This window comes from Dipodomys ordii, unplaced genomic scaffold (assembly GCF_000151885.1).
Source record: "Dipodomys ordii isolate 6190 unplaced genomic scaffold, Dord_2.0 Scaffold90, whole genome shotgun sequence".
NCBI classification, from domain to species: Eukaryota; Metazoa; Chordata; class Mammalia; order Rodentia; family Heteromyidae; genus Dipodomys; species Dipodomys ordii.
Genome location: NW_012267306.1, coordinates 5661634 through 5676406, shown reverse-complemented (window position 1 = coordinate 5676406; position 14773 = coordinate 5661634). Strand labels below are relative to the sequence as shown.

Sequence of the window (14773 nt, the reverse complement as noted above, 5' to 3'; positions counted from 1 at the left end):
GAAGACATCGAACATGTTCAATGCTTGAACTGAGAGGAATCAGGAAAAAAAATATTACAGGAACATTTTAACAATGAGGGAAAACCCTGAAATATTTTCAGCTTAAACTTTAAATTTTCTTATTTTTTTCTCAGTATGGTGATGGAACTCAAGGCCTCATACTTGCTGGACAAGTGCTGTACTACTGAACTGCCCTCTTTATACCTGCCCTTGCCCTATTATATAATTCAATGATCTAAATGTTGCTGTTCTACTTTGTCCTCTTTCTTTAGCCTCTCTTTTTCTTAAGATAGGCAAGGATAGAAATATCAAGTTACACTGACATAGGAAAATTGGCAATGAGAAGACCACTGTACCTGACCTTTTTTCCACAGCACACCTTTCTCCCCATGAATTTGACATCTTTTTCAGTGTGTTATACTGAGAATTTTCCACATCATAAATTCTGTGTTCCTTTTTATTCACAGTTCTTTGGCTTATCTCTTTTCTCCCATTTTTGCTATAAGAAGCCATCAGTCCATGCCTTCAACCATTTGCTAGAAAGATCTGTTAAATATTCACATTCATTGCTGACATGTTTTGCTTTCCACATGGCCACAGACAGTTAAGCGTCCCGCCACTACACAAAATGCATAACATTTCTTCCAACTTTTTTTGGAAAGTGGCAGAAAATTTTATTACGAAAGGATAGACTGAAAGCAAGTCATTTATAAGAAAAGAATGACAATAATTTTGTTTTTATACAAATTCCTTTTTTTCCCTTACATTATTTATGCAGAGGGAGATTTCACACTTACATTTCCGCACCCATATATAATCTATTCCAGTCAATCTACCACTCTCCTTTACCTCTTCTGAGCCCTTACCAATATGTTTTTAATATTTCTAACTGCATTCTTCTCATGAAAATTTATATCTTCTTTAGCATAGGCATTTTCTACCATTGTCCTCCATTTTTCCTGAGCCCTCGTTTACAGTTATTTATATCCCTATTTCTATCAACAGTGTATTCAAGACAATAGAGGCTTATCTATTATGCATTTTAAAATTCTCCCACCTTCTGCCCAATTACCCAATTCTAAAGCCTTTTACCCACTTTCAAGTATTCGTTATAGCAGTATGTCACTTCCAGGTATCAAAATCTATAATCCTATGAAGGACATTCCCCACCCCCACCCCCACCTTTTCAGGGACCTGGCAGAAACAAAATACCAATAGTCATACAGGAATGAGTAAAAGGGCTTCAGTGGGAGAATGGGCCAGGTAGCAGGGAGAAGTAAGTCAAGTGCATGGAATAGGCCAGAAGGAATGGAAGCCAAGCTCACAAGTTGTTCCAGCTAACAAATTCAAACCATGATCCAAGGAAGAAACAGCAAGTCAACCCATAAGAAAGAACAGGCAATCATTAAAATACCAAGTAAACTCTATAAAAGCCTGTTTCCAAGTCCCTATCCTACAGCTTGTCTGCCTGTTGTTTTCCTTTGAAACCTCTTACTTTTCCTACATACTTGTATTGGTAAATTTCTAAAAAGTCTTTCTTTTCTCTTACTCACCCCACTCAGTGCCCAAAGTTCCAAAAATCTACAAGTTTCTAAGATAGCTGTAATAAAATATCACAAACAGCAGTTCTAGCCAATAAATTATTTTTTCACAGCTCCTTAGGTCAAAAGTTCAAAGGTCTGATCAGAGTGAGATAAATCAGCAGGACCAAACTGTCTCCCAGCTCTGTTGGGATACTTGGCTAAGAGGGAATTTTTTGACAGTAGTGCAGTTTGAATATTTCCTTCCCTCTACTTAGGCTCACTTGTTAATCTGGTGCCCTACCACTTGAGCCATGCCTTCAGCCTTGCTTTTTGCTGGTTTAACGAAAGATAAAAGTCTCACAGACTTTTCCTCTCAGGATGGCTCTGAACTGATGGTCTCCAGATCTTAGGCTCTTAAATATTTAGGATTACAAATGTAAGTTTCCAGCAGCAGGCTGCACTATAAAAGCTAACCACACTTAAAACCTCACATTGACAATCTGTTCTAGATAAATATACCTGAGATACAAAGGTATCTGGTAAAACTCATCCTTGAACTAAAAAGAGACTTTCTTGAAGGAGAAGAAATATCTGCTAGTGACTGGCTTCTGTCCTCAATAGATATCTTCTAACAGAAAGAAAACAAAAACAAAAACTGAGAGATCGTCAAACTTACATCACCTTATTCAATTGAAGAAATGCAATATTTGGATATCTCTATTGTATTAATTCCAGAACTTAAGACACAATGAGAGAAGGGTCAATAAAACTATAAAATTAGACATTATCAATAAAAAGTGACTATATTTCTTCTCAGTGAAGGAGGATCGATAATAAATTGTTTCTCTGATGACTTGGCCCACATGAGTGATGTTCCCAAAATCTAGAGATGCTTATCATGAATGATAAGATGACAAAAGTGTTTATTTTTTGCTAAATAAACTTTTCATCTAACTAGATTCATCCTCAAATTGTTTTTTATAAAGATGTTACAAACTGGTTCAGCATTGGAACCAAGAATACTACACCCCATGTTACAAGCCCAGCATCCTAGTGTGAAGTTCATAACTTCTGGGAAACTTCCTAGGTTTGAAGAGGTTCTGATTAGATAGACAGCAGAAGTTATTAAGGATGTCAGGGAGGAAGGAAATTACCTCTCTTAGTGATGCAGCTAAAAGCTTGATTGGCAGAGAGGAGGCCATAACTAAGTGAGATTTGTGTCTTACTTGAAGTTTCTTATTGGTCCTGTACAAGCTTTGATTGGTAGAATTACAATCTAAACAGATAATTTGCCACTCTTTTGGGGGTATGAGTGAGAGCTTTTTCTCCTATGCAGCATCCCCCAGTATTACATTAGGTGTAATAAAGGCTTTTCTTGAATAATCTCTGCCTAATTGTGGCTCTTTATCGTGGATAGAGCAAGCTAGGTAGATGTTGAATAAAGAGCAGATAAGATCCCAGGGCTTTTAGCCAAGGCAATAGTAGTAGTAATGAGAAGGCAGCTGAAGAATTCCACAGGCACTGGTTACTGAGGACCTTAGTGCCCAAAGCTCTGTGCTGTAACACCAAGAGACAGGCAGTTAGAGTCCCAGAGAGCCACTGAGAATGAAGGTAAGCAATCTGATACATAAAGCTCTGAAGTGTAACACCAGAAAATAACTGAAAAGTTCCAGAGAGCAATAGAGAGCAGACACTGCAAGAAACAAAGATGATACAGAAGAGCCAAAGACAAGAGCCAAGACTACATAGGCTACAGACCTGGTTGCTAGAAGAGTTTGAGAGAGCCACCAAGGAATAAACAGTTGAGAACAGCCAACTTAAAGTCCAGAGCCTTCATTCCCTAGAGCAATGGTCTCCAGATTTGCAAGCCTAGAGTCATAAAATTCTGCTTCTCTAGGGGTAGAGTCATAAGGTTCTGGATTTTAATGCCTTGACCATAATTTCTACCTGAATAGTGAAAACAAAATAAAAATTAAAAAAAACAGACAATCATTTGTAACAGAGTTTTTCCAAGTAATCTTCTCTTACGAAGCATTAGAGGAAAATCCATCCCTGGTCTCTTCCAGCTTCCTGTGGCAAGCAGCAATCACTGTCCTATAGTCATCTCATTTCCACCTTTGCCATTTGGCCATGTCACCTTCTCCTCTTATGATTGCATTTTGGGCCTACATGCAGGCCCTAAAGATTCTCATTGTTGAGATTTTCATCTTCCTTTTTGCCATATAAAACACTATTTATAAGTCCTAGGGGGTTATGATTTGGGTATCTTTTGTTTTCTGTTTGCTTTTCCTTTGAGGAAAAGTATTATTCAGCCTACTGAAATCTCTGTAGTAAAATATCTGAAAAGCCAGGCTTGGCATAATGGTTTCTTGTTTCTCTTGTTTCCAGTTATTTATATTTGGATGTCTCTCTTAGAATTCCCACTGAGAAGATCCTGAACTCCAAGTGTAAAATTTAAGTCATTTCTTATCATCCTAGCAAAATAAAGATGCTGTGAAATATGACATGAATTTGAAATGAAGCAAGCCCTCTGAATAAAATAGGAAATCTCTCCAAAGTGCTCCTCCACCACCAGCTCTGTGTAATTCAGGTGGCCAGTTATGAGAACAGCAATAGGAAAGTTACTGTATTTTCTGCCTGTAATGTTGAATGCCATATGACAATTAATTATCCTAAGAATCTCTTATCCTCAAGGTTACCCAACAACACCAAGAGTCCATAGCTATTGTTATACTCTTAGTAAGCCACAAGACACTTTAGTGTGTTTTTTTTAATTTAAAAATACCAAAATGCAAATTTATTTTGTGCACAGAGCAATACTTTAGGTCAGGGATTTAAATTTTAGGCCAAGTTCGATGGGTTTTATTTTAAATTATTTAACAGGCTACTTCATCTTTCCTTTTTTTTTTTTTTGTCAGTCATGGGGCTTGAACTCTGGGCCTGGGCACTGTCCCTCAGCTCTTCAGCTCAAGGCGATTGCTCTACCAGATGAGCCACAGTACCAGTTCCAGTTTTCTAGCGATTTATTGGAGATAAAAGTCTCACAGACTTTCCTGCCCAGGCTGGCTTTGAACCATGATCCTTAGATCTCAACCTCCTGAGTAGCTAGGATTACAGGCGTGAGCCACCAGTACCCAGCTTTCATCTTTTATTTTAAGTGACAAATAATAATATTTAAAATCTGCTTCTGGAGAGAAACCTTAAATCCATAGAAAGACTAAGGAAATAGAGAGCAAGGTATATTCAGAATATTTAAAGGATATACCTAAATATTCAGGGAACTCATAAGAATTATGATACATAAAATTACAGTTTTATAGATAATACCCCTACATTCAACTATTGATTTAAATAAACATTGAACACTAAACCCAACCTTGGGAATAGAAACTTTCTGATACTAAAGGGGAATTTTTAAAGAAAAGATAAAATCTCTTCTTATAAAAATATAAAATTTATATATATCAGAGATTTTTGTCATTGTTTGTCATTAATCAGTATTAATAGTAAGATGTTCAAAGAAGATATAAGGAACACACAAAAGTGGGCTATCAAGAAAGTGAAATGAATTCACCAATGTAAAACTGGAAACCATCCAGGGAATCATAATCAATTTCACTCCAAAAGATAGAATGCTTTTAATTTTTGTGAACATGAGTAATTCATACTACTGTGTTTCCTATAAACCACAGTGTAACAAGATCATTCAAAGACTGATAAAAGGCAGAAACTGATCATTGAGAAAGGTGTTCTTCACAAAAGCCTTAGAATCTCTTCTGCCTATTTCAATGTGTTTCACAATTTTTCTTGACAAGGGGGGAAATGTTCACATTTTTCCTACACTTTAGTTCTCCTGGTAGTTTACCACCAAACACTATGAATCGATGTACACTCTAAACAACAGAGCATCCACTCATCAACCACACTCACCATAATATAAAGCAGCAGAAGTGCCTGCGCCCACTCTAACTCTCAAGATGAATGTTACTTAAACATGTCTACAATGCTAGAGCATAGAAATGATGCCCCAATTAACAAAACAAAGGGACTGCCTCTAAAACTTATGTTGTAGATACGTGGGAACTAGGAAATAATCCAAAAAAGAAACAGAACAAAGAATTACTCTTGGTCACAAGGCTTAAACTCACTTAAAGTTCATCACTTAAAATTTCCCTTCCATAGAAATCCCTTCCACTTCCAAAGAAATGGTGCACCACAGAATCAAGAGTTCCATCCCAGGGCTGGGAAGGTGGCTCAGTGGTAGAGCGCTTGCCTTGCATGCCTGAGGCCCTGGGTTCGATTCCTCAGCACCACATAAGCAAAAAGAAAAAAGCCAGAATTGGTGCTGTGGCTCAAGTGGTAGAGCACTAGCCTTGAGCTGAAGAGCTCAGGGACAGCGCCCAGGCCCAGAGTTCAGGCCCCATGACCAGACCCAAAAAAAAAAAAAAAGAGTTCCATTCCTCCCTTTAAAGCTATACACCCCATGACTGAGGGCTTTTCTATTCATGAAGGTCTACCACCTCTAATATTTAGAGGTCCACACTGGGGACCAAGCTTTATACACATGGGGCCTTAACAGTTATTCAAGATACAAACTATGATAGACATTAATATTGTCATAATATATATGTATATAAAATATACATATACAATTATTTATGTGTATATCAATGTGTCATTTTTATATTAGTACTAATGCATAATATTTTACCCAGTATTTAATTATTAAATACTGCTATAGCTTAAAGACTAGGAAGATTCACAGAAAACAGCATCAGAGAAATAGAGTCATCACTAAGACTACTTGACAATGTAGTTTAGAATCTTTGAAACTGTTTTGCAGAAAAAATTTGGAAAAGTGTAGAAAATCTGGGTATTGAAATCTGGAATAAGCAGAACCCACTTGAAGATAAAGACTATACTTATAAGGTTCTGACAGAAACAAGGACTCTTTGGGGGCATTAGGCTAGAGGCCATGTGTATTGAATTCTGACATTTAGGACCTTCTTCTCCTTACCTTTTCAGATTGTCATGGCTCACATAGATTTCTTCTGACTCTGACATCATAGTAAAGTCACATTTTGGTATCCCACAATACATACTCTGCTACCAGTTGTAAATATTTAAAAAGAGAGTTAAGGGATTTTTATTGGTTTTAATTGCGGGCTCCAATTAGCAGAATTCCCACAGACAGTCACAATCCCCACAGGGCTCTAGGGTTCCCACAGTATTAGCTACTTTTCTAGTCTCTGTGACAAACAACTGAGAGAAATAATTTAAGAAAGAATTTCTCTCAGCTCATGATTTCACAGATTTCCTGGCCACAGGTACTTTGGCAGAATACCTGAGCAGTGGGAACATGTCATGGAGGAGCTGCTTCACTTCATGACAGACAGGAAGCAGATAGCAAGGAAGGTGTAACCCACAAAGGCCTCCAGTGACCTACTTCCTACAACTAGCTCCCCACCCCCATCCACAGTGTTTCCAGAATCTCCCAAATAGCACTGCCAGCTAGGAAACAAGCGTCCAATGCATTAGTCTAAAGGGGGGGGGGGCGTTTACTCAAACCATAACACTCAACTCCTAAAGGTACATGGCCATTTCATAACACAAAATGTTAATAATTCCAACATTGTTCAAAAGTTGAAGTTTAACTGTTTGCTGAGATTCAAGGCAAATTAATAGCCATGAGCCTAATGTATAAATATTCCCATTCCCAAAGAGAGGCATAGGAGGAGATTAACAAAACCAAATCAAGACAAAAACATGGCAAGGAAAAGATTAATTCTGTCACCTAGGTCATCTGATGTCATGATGTAAGCTCCAGTAGGTAGGGGAGGGCCTGAGAGTTATGCAAGATTTGTAACTGACCTGTGCTTATTCATTGCTTCATAACAGCTAGTTTGGTAGGATATATTAATCAGGAAGATCAATCCTAGAGATAACATGTCTGAAGATGGTCAGTGAAATCATTAGCCTAAGGATGGGTAAATATGTGAGTAAGTGAAAGAGAGCGAGAGTGAATGAGTGAGTGGGTGAGTTAATGAATCAATAAACAGCTGCATAGACTTCTGAACTCTAAGATTTGTTCATGTCAGAAAACACCAATGAAAAAAATCAGCTCTCTAAAGCTGTCTGTATATCCTCCAGGAATTAAGAATTCCTCATAAAGTATAAAGATGTAGCAGATATCTACAAATCTAGGACAGGATTAAAAAGAGGAGAGACATGAAAAGTACTCTGGCTTCAAATCTGGGGAAATGCTTTATCCTAGAACACCAGAGAAGGGACAAAAGAGGAGCAAATATAATTCTCTTTCTGCATTTCATTTCTTCACTTTAGAATTTTTTAATGCAAAATGTTGAGAAAAGCATAACCTTATATTGGAAGAGATGACAAATCCCCTGGGAGTAAAGCTCCTAGGATAAGCACTCAGTGAAGCACTTCTTGGCACACTTCAGCAAGGTGGAAAAGGGGAGAAAACATGTGACTACAGTGCTTAACACAAAATATTTCAACTCCAGTTCTGGTGAGCAAGCAGATTTCAGTGCAATCACTATGCAGAATGGCCAAAAATGAAAATACTTCATGTAGACACCCATGCAATGTATAGTGGCTCCTTTAGGCTATATCATCAAGTACATGAGCACAGTAAAACAGTGCAGCAATATTTTTATTCAGATTTTTCATTTTAGAAAAGGAACATGGTGTTACCATGGAAACCTACTGCTAAGTAAAGTATGTATATCTGATCTATTTATGATTCATACTTTTCTCTGTATTTGTAGATCCTATATTTTTAATCACTTTCACAAAGGTCCTATTTCAAACCTGACTCTAATATCTATCTGTGTAAACAGGACCTATAGATATGCAACTCATTTTTTGAAATTAATGTATGATTACCGTGTACCTCCCATGTGCCCCAGTGGAGTTGCTGGGGATACAGTTGAGCCACAAAATATTCAAATCTCAACTTTTATAGGGCTTATATTTTAGTATGAGTTTAAGTGAATAAGGTTCCTTCTTAGAAGGCCCCAGTTTAGATGATGCTCCTTCTGTGAACCAGTTTGTGAAGGGTTGGACAGTGAACTGAGAGCAGTTCTAGATCCCAACTGCTCCTCTCTTTTAAATTACTAAATTTAAGATTTTTAAATGTCTGAACTAAATCTAATAATAACTAAACTAATAATCCTATTAATCTCTGAAAGAAGAATGCTATACTTCATGTACTATAGTTTATGTCCTACATTTTTCCTCTTAATAAAAGGAAAACAGCCACATTCAATAATCAGGCACTGTCAGGGAAACTTTCCAAGGGTGGATATTCTAAAGCAAGCTTACCATGAAGAAACTGTATGTTCCTTCAATTTCCTCAAGTAAACTACAGCTAGATGACCTGAAATATAAAAAAATTTCTCAGGGAAGGTTTTACTGAGCAAAAATAAAAAGGTTTTAAGTGTATAAAATCATTGTTTTATCTAATTACATGTAAACTTGGTGAATTGAATCTATTTATTGCTCACACACACACAAACCCCTGCAAAACAATAAAAGTGCTGTGTACTCCAGAAATACAAGTGGAAAATGCAATAGATGCAGAGGTCAACATATATTTTTGAAAGATGGGAAACATTAGGTGACCTCTTATTGACTTATCCAAGCAAGAAAATCTGAAAGCTAAGGGCTACAACAGAGGATAAGAACAAGAAAGCTGACGTGAGCTGCAGATTCAGATCTAAAGCCACCAAATAATTTGGGAATCAAAGGTAAGGTCTAAAAAAAATAGTTGAAATCTGTTTGAGGATGTAGATCCCTCTGGTTTTTTTTTTTCCACAAGAAAGCAAGAAGTATTTCCTCTATAAGTATGGAAATACAGTAGCTGTAGATTTAGACATATCAAGATTAACAAGAGAAGGGAAGGCTTCCAGCCTATGTGAACTGCTAAACCCTGAGAATCACCTCAAAAACACTTTCTCCACACCAGTGTTTGAGCCCAGCTAAAACCATTATCATGTCCGAATGTCCACAAAGACTATCAAAGAGGCTCTCCCAAAGGTGCTCTCAGATGCCACCAAACCCTACAGTGGCACTCATTTCCATGTGACTACACCTGATCTTCACCCCTGCTAGTTCTAGATTAGCTAGAACTTTTATCTACAATAATCATTGATCATTACCATGGTCAGTAAAAACAGCATTCTCCAAAATGATTATTTCACTTCAATACATCTTCATCGTGGTCCTGCATAGAAGCTGGCTCATCCTTGTGGCTACTACCCACTGCTCTCTAGATGAGTACCAACAACAACTGAAGTGGCCTTCCCATTTCTGCTTTTTTCAATACTGCTATACTCCACATCCAGTACTGAATTCAGTATTTCATTATGTCATCCATGCTGTAAGCCCCATAGTGATTTCCCATTGACATAAGGATCACAAAATCTCAGCATAACAGAGCAGGCCATTCTTGATTCAGCCTCTATCTGTTTCTCCAACATTCATTTCTCAACATTATTCATGTATGAATCATTTCAATTATAGAAGTAAATATGTCATATTTTTCCTTGGGTCTAATCCCTTCCGTGGGACTTCTTTTCCTGAAAGTCTCTGTGACCACCTTAAAAGAGCAGATGGAAATCTATATAATAATAAAGCAGTGTGCAAAAGATTCTATTTCAGCTGGGTACCAGTGGCTCACGGGAGGCTGAGATCTGAAGACTGTGGTTCAAAGCCAGCCCAGACACGAAAGTCTGTAAGACTCTTCTCTCCAATAAATCACTCAGAAAACCGGAAGTGGCACTGTGGCTCAAATGATAGAGTGCTAAGCTTGAGCTGAAAAGCTGAGGGACAGCGCCCAGGCCCAGAGTTCAAGCCCCAAGACCAATAAAAAATAAAAATTTAAAAACAAGGTTCTATTTCAAGTCCATCCATCATATATCTAGGACCAAGGACAAGAGTAAGAATGCTAATAAATAACATGTGCCCTCCCTTTTCTTTGTGATGCTAAGGCTCCAAGTGAGGGCCTTGCACATGGTAGGCAAGCATCTGCAGTATGCTATACTTCAGCTCCTGCCCTTTCCTATTCTATTCCTATCCTACCACTTGAGAGGCCTCCTTTAGTACAAGTGGCAATAAAAGCCCACAAACCATGTGTTGTAAGTACCCTTTCCATGATAGCACTGCCTATAGCATGAAGAACCTGAGAAAATCCCATGAAGGCCCTGGTGGCAATCTCAATCTTTCAGATAAGTAATTGCAAAGTTACATTACCAAAACTGTGATATCAAACAGGGAAAGGAACACAGTATGATGTGCAGATGGGCACAGCTCCATATACTGGAAGGAAGAGGAGGGACATGGCTAGAGAAGGCCCAGAGTATGAAACTAGGTGGACCCACCCTTTTACCTGGCCTAAGGTGATACTGAGCTCTAATATTGGACACCATCTAAACTAAGGAATAGCAAAAATGTATCTTTCTTTTTATTTGTGCTGGAGGTGGGGATAGTCTGTCTGCCTTTTTTAGAGTTTTGGGTTAAGAAGGTTTTGGTTTTGGTTTATTTTTCTCAATAGGCTGTTTACTTGGCTATTTGTGGGTTTGTTTTGTTTGTTTATCTATCCAAATTAAAATTGTACAGTGATTTGCAAAAAGTATAATTTTCCAAAAGGAGAAAAACCAAATCCTTGTTATGCATGATTATATATTTTCAAGCTTACCTGTACATTATATAAACTATACATCCTTCTAAATTAACCAGACTGTGACTGAAAGGCATGCCTGCTTCTGCAAAATTTTAGTATCTGCTAATCATTTAATAACACCAAGAAAAACTGTCTGAACAGTTTATAAGCATATCACATAAACTCTGTGCCACATCATTTTCACTGCTAAGCATGTAATTCAAGGAAACTGTCATGTGTTTACATCACAGGTTTGTTTAAGATACTGAAACCTTTAGAACGATGTAAATGTGCAAAAACAGTAAAACCTGTTAATAAATTTTGTTGGGCATATAATAAGTTTTTACACATTTAAGCAAACAATGCCCAGGAATATTTAAACAAAATATTAATAATATATTTAGGTGTTAAGGCTATAAAGCAATATAATTGAACACTTTAACAGTGAGTGTGGGTATGTGTAAAAGACTATGTGTATGTGCGTGTTTATGTATACTAAAATACTCATGAGAGTTAACTTATAATGAATATGATGATTTTATTTTTCCTTACATGGTTCTAAATTTTTATAGGTATCTACAGCTAAAATTTTTGCTTTCTATAAGTTCAGGTAATTACCTTGCCATGACATAAAAAAGTATTTGTGCTGGGTGCCTGTGGCTCAGGCCTGTAATCCTAGCTACTTGGAAGATGTGATCTGAAGACTGAGTTCAAAGTCAGCCCTGACAGAAAATCTCCAGAGACTCCTCTCCAATTAACCAGCAAAATTAATCCTAGTAGTGGAGTGTTGCTCAAATAGTTGAGCACTAGTCTTCAGGGAAAAAAGCTAAGCAAGAGCTCAAGACTCTAAGTTCAAGGCTCAGTACAACACACACACACACACACAGACACACACACACACACATGCACACACAGAGTATTTGGGTTTCTCTTTTAAGACAAGGCATTTAATTGGATATGCAAAAAAATTGAAGAATACCACTGAACGATTATTCTATTAAGATTCATTAGCCCCTCACAATAGTTTCTCTGATAGTGCCAATCACTTAGCAAGGATTTAAAACAAGGTCATAAGACATAGAGCAAATAAGTTCTGTGAAAGACCTAGGATGTAAGTATCACAGAAATACAAACACAGATTCTGTTGTAGATTATATAAGAAAATGAAAATTGTAGGATAAAAGAGATGAGAAAAGAGATGAAGGTACATAAATAACATACTTTGCTGACTCCTCAATTTGGCTCCTGAAGGGGCAACTCCACATGTAAATTCAACTAAGGCATTAGCAGAATTCAGTTGGACATAATTTATAAACTACATTTAAATTCAAAACCTAATTCTCGCAATGCTTTGAACTTCAGTTGTGAAAAGCATCTACAAAGATAGCATGAGAGATAAGTAGCCCTGGAATTTTTGCCATCCAAAATCATGTTTCTGCTTGCAAATTTTGTGAGCTAAATAAAACAAGTTTTATTTTATATAGCTATAGTTTAAGTAGTTGTTTAAGTAATTTTCCATTTAACTAGTCTCATAAGAATCCCGTAAATCAACAGATTTTATTCTTAAAAAATAAATATTATAACCACAATAACTATCACTTACCATAACAATACTTCCTAGAAAAAAATAACCCTAAAACACCTATTAAAACTCTCTCAATTGGATACAGTAGAAATTTGTTCTATATGCCTGGTATCCCTTTCTGATTTTTTCAGGGAACAGCATGCCTCCTGCCCTCATTACACTTTGTGGAACCATCCTAAGGTTCCATGCAGTACTTACTGGACAGTTAATCACAGAGCTGCAACCTCTGCCTGGTCCTAATGTGAACACATTGCCTGACCAATTATAATGAATTATTCACTGGTGGTAGCCAGAATGGTGGAAACACACAGCATTTTCTCTTTGCCATTCTACTCAAAATGCAAAATGTAAGGATCTGCAAAATAAGTAATAGCAAGTAGTTTGGAAAAATAAAGTCAAAGTTTTCTAATAAATGTAATATTAGCAACTTCCTAACATCTTTTCTTTTCGTTGTTTTCTGGCTTTTGAGCTGAGTGACCAAATTAGGGTAAAGCACAGTTAAGTGTAGACCAGAAAAACTATAACAGGAGCCCAACTTTCTGGACAGAAAAAAAATGGATTTCTTTGGGAAATGGCAGAGAGAAAGAAAGAGAGGAAAGGAGGGAGAGAGGGAAGGAAGGAAAGAAAAAGGGAGGGAAGAAGGAAGAGAATGAAAATGAAAATGAACTTTAAGTGAACCTGACATGAACATGAATATGAATTGGGGAACTCCAAGTACTTCCCTTTCTTCTTTTCTTCAGCCCTGCCTGCCAGCACTAGCTGATGAGTTACATGCACTTAGACTACCAGAGCAGTCTGATCACTTGTGATCCAGGGAGAAAACTTGTCTCATTGGAAGAAGAGGTGAGGAACAGCAGCTAAACAAAGAGTTTGGGAGAGAACTCTTGCTTTTCTCCCTTCTTTCTCTAATCACTTTACCCCAATCAAGTGGAATTATGCCACAGAATGAAGTCTGTAACCATACAGTATGCTCCTTTTCTGCTCAAGGGAAAAATAAGCTGGAAACATCGAGAAAAAAAATCTCAGACTAACAGAGAAGAGAATGTTCCTGCTATGTATATGAACCAACATAAATTCCATGCTTACTCAAAAGTATATCTATGTGGAATTTCCTCAGAGAAGCATAGCTAAGGCACAACAAACTGAATTACCATGTGAGTTAACATTTGGATTAAATCCTGGGTGGCTCTGGCTAGGAGAAGACAATAACATCTTCTAAGGAGGAAACAATAACAAAAGCTTTAAAACCTAAACCCATGATTCTGCCACCAAATACAGAAAGTGAAAACACACATCTGGTCTGAACCTGACCAGCTAGGCTTCATCAGAAAAACATTCTATGGGAAATTTAAAGCGATTCAGAGTTTTACTAAACAGTATTTTAAATAATCATAATATAATAAAAAATTATCTCATTTACAAACAACAAGGACAATCTGGCCAATGATCAAGAGAAAATATTGCAAAAGAAATAAAGAAAAATAAGTAGTTGTTGAACAACTACTTAACAATATTTAAAAAAAGAGAAAGGACATTCAGCACATGAGAACACTAAAATAGTACAAATATAAGATTTATCAAATAAAAACTATAAGACCAAGGATTATAGATCAAGTGGTAGAACATTCATACAGCATGCATAAAGTCCTGGGCTCAATTACAAGTACTGAATTTTTTTGTGGGGGTGGGTTTGGGTCGTGGGGCCTGAACTCTGGGCCTGGGCGCTGTCCCTCAGCTCTTCAGCTCAAGGCTAGTGCTCTACCACTTGAGCCACAGTGCCACTTTCAGCTTTTTTTTCTGCTTATGTGGTACTGAGGAATCGAACCCAGGGCCTCATGCATGCAAGGCAAGTGCTCTACCACTGAGCCACCTTCCCAGCCCCTGTAAATTTTTAAAAAAGTATTATAATTATCCCACAAGAGACGAAGTTAGTCAAGAGCCTGAGGTCTCCAGTGTGATCCTGTATTTTAGCCAACTTTTTAC

General features: G+C 37.3%; 1 protein-coding gene across 1 annotated transcript in view; it reads right to left on the bottom strand.

Annotated features, from left to right (window-relative positions):
• Kiaa1324l (KIAA1324-like ortholog) overlaps window positions 1-14773 on the bottom strand; it is a 146063-nt gene that overhangs the window by 70701 nt on the left and 60589 nt on the right. The gene's annotated exons all lie outside the window — the stretch shown is intronic.